At 36.2% G+C, this 7914-nt stretch overlaps 1 long non-coding RNA gene across 1 annotated transcript; it reads left to right on the top strand.

Moving 5' to 3' along the window:
* Nucleotides 1-3231: 3231 nt before the first annotated feature.
* Nucleotides 3232-5402, top strand: LOC127085532 (uncharacterized). Its single transcript, XR_007789169.1, has 3 exons — nucleotides 3232-4015; nucleotides 4096-4624; nucleotides 4761-5402. It is a non-coding gene; the product is annotated as an uncharacterized LOC127085532 (long non-coding RNA).
* The last annotated feature ends 2512 nt before the right edge of the window (nucleotides 5403-7914 follow it).

Genomic DNA, 7914 nt, shown 5'->3' with positions numbered 1-7914 from the left:
AAAAATGGCCAACGGATTTATCCTAGGTCAAACAAGGTCAAAGGACCTTAGACAAAAAATTCCATAATTTTTTAAAAGTCAGAAGTATTTTAAAACAATTAAAAATATGCTCGAAAATATTTAATTCATGAAAAATACCAAAATTAATCTAAAAAATAATTTTAATTCATAATATGGAAGAGACAAATATTTAAAGATTTTTGGTGAAAGTCCCATATTTTTTTGGATTAAAAATGGATTTATTATGAATTAAACAAAATAAAAGGATTAAATGAAAATTCAGAAAATAAAAAGAAATTAGAAAAAACGAGGGCCATCAGATCTTCCTCATTAATTGAGGTGGCATATCTGATGGTCAAGCGCGCGCTCCCACCAAACACCTCGGTCAACGCGTGTACATGAATGGTAATTCAAATCAAATGCCAAGATTAGAACGTGAGAACCAGATCAGTCCCACCAAACACCTCGGTCAACGCGCGTACATGCATGGTAATTCAAATCAAATGCCAAGATTAGAACGTGAGAACCAAATCAGATGGCTTGGACTGTGCCAACGCACCACCGGAGCCCTAGCTCCGATCATCTTCTCTAGTGGACCTCACCGGGCTGGTCCACCATAAACCATCACAAAAATGAAAAATAAGGACATGGTTTTAAAGGAAAAATGCTTAGGAGCTCGAATCTGACCCACATTTCATCTAATTCCAAGTATATTGAAAGATACATGGATTTGAAATTTGAGGTTCATGATCTGAGTTGCTTCAATTTGATCTCAAAGAAACTCAATCTTGTTGCCTATATTGGTAGGACTTCAACCAACCAAAAAACAAAGAGAATACTTCCGAATTGAGAGAGAATCGAAGGCTCAAAGTTTCTGAAAAATCACCATCGGGTAGCTTGAATTTGGCTTGATCTTGCTTCCAGTTGTCCTTGGATCGACTCTAGAAGCTTGTAGGAAGTGAAATGGATCAAAGAGAGGCTTGGATTCTTGAAGTTTCAATCTCAAAACAGAAGGAGATTTAAAACTCGATTTCAAGTGAAATCTTCAAGTTTATCCTTTAATGGAGGTTAGGGAGGCAATGGTCCAAAGCTTGGGCAAGCAGTGATCCTCATGTTGATCACAATAGCCATGTATATATAGGGTATCAAGTTGCTTTTTACACACTTTGAAATTTTGCCAAATTTAGCAACTTTGGTGCATGGATGCATGGGCATTGATTTGGGACCAATTCATGATGTGATCTCACTCCAATTCGTGCATAATGGATCCTGAAACAATAGCATGTAAGCATGTAAAAGGAAATGGTCAATTGAATTCAAATCTTTCCAAAAAAAATCTATGAAAGGAACCATGCGCAAGTCCCTCAATCTTGGTCCAAATGAGGTGATCTTGGATTTTTTGAAAAGGTGACATCAAGGGGAACAACTTTGATGTTGAACACTTTTCCATTTTGAGCTTGTACCATGATGAATTTTGAGGTGGAATTTTGAGAAATCAAACATATTTGAAAATTTTCTAAGTACCAAGTCAAATGACCACTTCTTCCACCTTGAATAACTTTTGCTATGAGTTTCAAATGGAAATAGTTCCTTCATCAAAGTTGTATATATTTCATCCCTATTAAATTTGGTCACATATTTTACCTCATTTGAATTTGACATGGGGGAGTTATGCATTTTAAAAGTTGAGGAAAATTGCTTGTTCAATGGTAATGGCCTAAAATGACCTATAATGTTTCCTCTTGGCACATGCCCTTGCAAGTTGATTTTGACATTTCTCAAAGAATAAAAGTTGGGGAGGACATCTTGAAATTGATTATGAAACTTGGATGACCTTCATCTCATAAAAATTGATCAAGTTATAGTCCTTGGAATTTAACTTCCTAACTAGGGCACATACAAAATGACCTATAATCTTTCACCATAAAAGATGACTTTCCAATCAAAACTAGCTCTTGATGTAAACATGAAAGTTGTTTGGAATGTCATATAGAGTAAAGTTACTCATGTAATCATTTTCATATGACAAACATTGTAGGATATAGGGTCTAGGGAACCCCAGTTTTGACCAGCTGACTTTCTCTGGTCAACCTCTTTGAACCAACTTGCAAACCGGAATTTCTATTGATCTTTAGGAGTCATGGAGGATCATATATGCATAAGATGATGTATAATGAAGTATACCTTGAAATATTTGACCAAATGCTGAAGAAACATGTTGAGGAAGTCACATAAGATACCCAGATGAATTATGGCTTCCAAGACAAACAAGCTTCAAGCTCTTTGATGAATTCTTGATCAAAATGATAAATGAAGAACATGGGGATCCATATATGATGTGTATCACCAATGTGAACCATTCCTTGATTGATCTCTTTGCACAGAGGGTCTCAAACCCTAGTTGTGAGCTTGATGAGGCATTGGTGGATGCACACACTACATACAAAAGAAACAAAGTTATACATGGACATATTTTTTGTATTTTGGTTAGTAAACAAAGAAAAATAAATTATGATACAATCAAATATGCTTGGTGATCTCTCCCAATGCAAACCCGAAGAATGATGGATAAGAAGGATGTCAAGGTGTGATCCCAAAGCAAATGGTGAGATAACATGAGGGATCTTAGGGTCAAAATTGGGGTCTTACAGTAATCCCTAATGGATTTAAGACAACGCCATTAGAATAGATGAAAAAAGGGTTTTGTAAATTTTATAACTTCCTAGGCTATAAAACTTCTCAATGTGTGTTTTTCATGGTGTCATACCCTAATTTTTAACCCTAAGATCTCACATGTCATTTGCATCATTGCACACAAACAAGGTCACATGTTGGTCCTTCCCTTTATCCATCTTTGGATTTGCTCCTTGCAGGGATCACCAAGAACCTCTTTGTGGATTTGTTTTACCTTTATGTTTATATGATTAATTGATTATCTAACCACTAGAAACATGTGGGTTACGTCGAACACTTGCGGAATAATCGGAATATAAATTAAAATGATACGATTTGAATGTAAATCAAGGCAAATATACGATGTATTTTTGCGTTATCACCAAGCAATTCTTGTCAAGACTCTTCAAATGTTGAAGAAGACGAGCACATGTTCTGCACTTATACCGCAGGTCAGCATGATCAGGCCTTTTCAATTGTCCCCTCTGAGAAAAGTAGCTTTTATCACTTATAATGAAATCCACCAAACTAGCAAAGTAATTTCTCAAGAATTCAGAAGCTCTCCTGACAAAAGTAGATTTTAATTTTTCAAGTTCTGCACGCTTCTCTTTAACAGCTTTCATGTTTGCAGAAGTAGGGTCAATATTGGGCACTTCAAGACCACGCAAGGCACTAGTCAACCATTCACATGCCTCTACATTTAATGAACTTCCTGTCAAACATGCTGCATACTCAGAAGGGACGCACAACCGCTACAAAAGCGTATCGAGCTCCTCAATGAGAGGTTTTCCATTTACCGACTGCAATTGCAAGCTGTTATCACATGTTTCTATTGGTGAGATATCCCCTTTCATGTGCCGAAGCTTTTTCCCTTTTACGTTGAACGAGCCTGACCCTTCACCTGTATCTTTTACGCATTTCTTAGCTTTCACCTCAAAACACCATTAGAAGTTTCTACAATGAGCCTATCAAATGTTCCATTTCCAAAGTCAAAAATGAGTCCCTCCTTATTGTTCATGCCGTATGAAAGTGCATCTGCAGTGGGTTCCTTGATGTTTCTCTGGATGTTGAAACCGGCAATTCCAACAACATTTTTTTGTTACCTGCCTCTGAGCATCGTTGGATTATGCTGGAGCAATACCTATAGCTTCGAAAGCAGTTTCTTTCATCTTGTTAAGACAAAAGCACCGACTTGGCTGGGAGAATATTGGTGTCGGTTGGCTTCAACTCATGCGTCTCCATTGGGTGCCTTGACAATCTTGCAGGGTGCCATTTTCATCTCCTCTTGTGTTTGAGCATCATCAAAGTTCCTACCGATCAATCGTTTGGGTACCAAAAGAGGGTATTTGTACGAAACGTTAAAATTGTAATTGTAACATGTGATTTACCCGCAAATTACAGGTTGTTGCTGCTGTGATGTAGGTTCTGGCGGTTGTTGCAGTATCGACAGAGTGTATGGTTTTTGTAGCATGTCAACTCAACGCTCACTTGAAATGTATTGCATATGGAAACGTTTGCGGCAATTGCATTGTTGTATTTCCTGCCCTATGATTAAATTGCTTTGGCCTGGACTGAATGGTTTATTGGTATGGATCTTGTCCAGGGAATCCTACAGTTGCTATATCGCTGGTGATGTATGTCATATCCCAATGAAACCCACCTTCCTATTATTTGCGTCTACTTTGAAGGACAATATGGCATGCATGGGTCTATACCGCTTTTGCCGCATTCTTCTAAGAGTCTGTCATCCCTTTGGTGAATAATTCAAGTAAGTTACTTTGGTCGAGTCCTGAATTTACCGTAGCAGTCTCACTTGAAGGACCTTGTAGTACAATCCTGCTAGTCCGGCAAGCAACTACCGACATTTTATTGTTCTTCGCTTGTGAGTTCTGATATGTTACCCCAAGCCTCAGATTACCCAGACAGATATGGCAGACGCTGGTGACTGCCGGTATGAGCTGCGTTATTTTTTTGCATTGTCGTTAAATTCTGTTTCCGTCCCTAACTGTCATGGGTTTTTTGCTCTTATCATGTTCTGTTATTATGATGCTGATATAACTCATTGTCGGGCTTGGACCGACTTGCAGATTCTTCATTACCTTCGATTGATCGTGAATGTTTTATGTAACCATCTTCCTCACCTCCTTGCTTGCAATAGACATAGTAGTTTCCTTTGCAAGTCACAAGTCATATGCTGCTCTTCGGTTTCACAAACTCGGATGTTGCCGTCATCATTGCACTGCATTTGGAGTTTGGCTTTTGGTGGTTTTTGATGGTGATGGCGTAATTAATCAGTAAGCCGCTGACCTGAGAGGCTTTCACGCGTTCTCGATCTGGTTGTGAATTGAATCATTTATCGGTCCTAGAAACTGCCTGTACCTATGGTCCTCTTTGCTCTCCATGTTTGGTAACACGTGACGAAGCCACTTGCTTATTGACTTTTAGCTGTGTTAGCTCGAAGCCATTCGAAAATACATTGTATATTTGCCTTGATTTACATTCAAAATATCAAAAAAAATGTCTTGTTTCCCTTAAGTTTATTATGCTAGGTAAGGGCTTTTTAATCAAGAGCATCTCAAAGTTTTGTGGCTTATTTCCATGCCTTCTTTAATAAGCAACTTCAAGCTTTGAGAGATTTAATCAATAGGAAATCAAGGACACCTTCTTTTGAGTTCATATGATCACCCATGTGCTTTGAAATGCAAGAAAAGTCCAAGTACATAAGCTTGTTCCAGGTGGTTTGACCAAAAAATCAACAATTTGAAGTCAAAGTTCCAAAGATCACAACTCCTTCAATTCTCAACATCTTTAATGCTTCTTTTTGCATATGACTCTTCTAAACATCCTTTACAACTTCTCTTTACATGAAAAGAGCCAATTATACTTGGAGAGTCATCAAAATTTTGGAGACATTATAGGTCATTTGTGGACTTAGTGAAATTTGACCTATTTTCAAGTGACTTTTCCCCAACTTTCAAGGATCATAACTTCTTCAATTTTCAACATATGTGGATGACTATTTTTTAATAATGTCATTTTTGATACCTTCTACATGTTTGCATCAAGGATCAAGATCAGAATATGCTTCGAAGACCATGGAATCCATTGAAACATTACAGGTCATTTTCAGCCATGAAGCACTCAAAATTTTCTAAGTTATATGATCAGTTTTTCATGCCAACTTCAACATGACATTACTTTGTGCTCAAGCATCCAAATGCAACCCTTCTTGGCACATTGTAATCTTGGCCATGATGTTAACACATTGCAAAAAGGATAGGATCAAAAAGCCTCCTGAGTAGGGTGCCCCATTGGGTTGAACATGGTGACTTGTAACTAAAGAAATCACCATTGCCTGAATTTTGGTCATGACTAATCTCAATTCCAAGACAAATTAGCATGTGTTTTAGAACTTTTCTCAGTTCACATAAATGAATTTGTAGCATAAGGTTGAATTCAGGATGAGAAAAGGATCACAACGATGGTGGTCCCGTGTCTTGAATTTACCAAACGATGAAACTTCTCTGAAATTCCCTTTTCTCAGTTCACATAAATGAATTTGGAGCATAAGGTTGAATTTGGGATGAGAAGAGGATCACAATGGTGGTGGTCCCGTGTCTTGAATTTTCCAAAGGATGAAACTCCAGTGAGAGCTCACTGGAGAAGATGACCAAGCTTTCTCAGGTTGTCTGAGTTTGATCAGACATGGCAAAATGAAATATTTTGATTGGTTGGATTTAAAATAGATCTTGTGTTTGGCTTGTAGCATGTTCATTCTTGTTCTCCAACATTTGGAGTGTTGGATTTGGCACGTCAATTAATGAGGCGTGATCCAACGCTCCTTGTTTTTTCTGATTTTTTTTAATTGCTTTTTCTTTAAAATTTCATAGTAATTTCATTTTTTATACAAAAACTCCCAAAATAATTTCTAAAATTCTCTTTTATTTTTCTTCATTTGATTTTTGTTTTTTAATATTTTATTTCACTGATTTTCAATTTTTCATGGATTTTCTCTTTTCTCCTTTGTTTTAATTGGTTAAAAATACTTTTCTATGTTTTCAAATTCTGGAAATTTTATTATATGTTTCTTATTTTATTTTCAATCTTCCATAATTTTCTTGGCCATTTATTTGATATTTGGAAGGACTTTATGGATTTTTCACTTTATTTCTATTTTAAAATTCATTTAAAAAAATACCTTTGATGCATTTTTATTTCATTTAATTGCATTTTTTTATAAAACTGACTTTGTGAACTTCTGTTGGCCTTGAATCATGATGGTTTGAACTTCAAGTCTCATAAAACTCAATGGATCTTTGGTGTTAATGGGGTGAAAACCCCAATCCATCAAAATGGATGATTGATTTTGATGATGACTTGATCAAACTTTTGATCTAATTTGGGTGTGACTTCTCTTGTGTCTCTCTTCTTCATCTCTTTCTTCTCCTCTTGACCAATTGGTTGAATTGTGTTCATCCTATTCATGATGTGTAGATTGGTACTTGATGAACTTTCATCATTTCAAATCTACATTCTAAGTGATCATGAATCATTTAAGGTACTTTGGATTGATGCATAATTTTATGCTAGGTGTCATGAAGTGTGGATTAAAGTAATGGACATCCTCCTAGCCTTTGTGCTTGATCATTCCCTTTCTTTATTTCTTTTGTGACATGGATTTAGGAGAATGGTTTACATATCATTTCTCTAGCATGTATTAACACAAACATTATTATTGACCGACCTCAGATAGTCGTGACTTCTACATAAGTCCAATTACAATTGCTTAACATAGCGCTAAATTTTCCCAAAAGCAAAAGGCATTTTTATAAGTGAGATTGTAAGTCTCTTATTCCTCATGGTATTATATGAAAATGTTGCTCCTTTTCCGTTTGTGAGAGCTAGTGGCATACTTGCTGATTTTATCCAAGTTGGAGCCCTTCTCACAAATGATGTATAGGTACATATTCTCATGCTTGTGAGTGAATAGTTGAGTGTTCTCCGAAAAGTGACCAAAACATCTTTTCATCTTTACTAACATCCTTTACTAACTCTTCACTTGAATTAACTTCTATTTCTATGTCATTTACTTTATGTCTTTATTTTTTATGTCATTTACTTTATACTTTATGTTTAGCATTTCATATCATATTGTTTGTGATTTTGTTCTTTGTACATTTGGATCTTTCTTTTATATCACTGTAAAGAAAAAACTAATAAGAAAAAACCTAAAAAGAATTT

Source organism: Lathyrus oleraceus, chromosome 5, assembly GCF_024323335.1.
Source record: "Lathyrus oleraceus cultivar Zhongwan6 chromosome 5, CAAS_Psat_ZW6_1.0, whole genome shotgun sequence".
NCBI lineage: Eukaryota > Viridiplantae > Streptophyta > Magnoliopsida > Fabales > Fabaceae > Lathyrus > Lathyrus oleraceus.
Note: the sequence above shows the minus strand (reverse complement) of the source record. Positions and strands in the feature narration are given on the sequence as shown.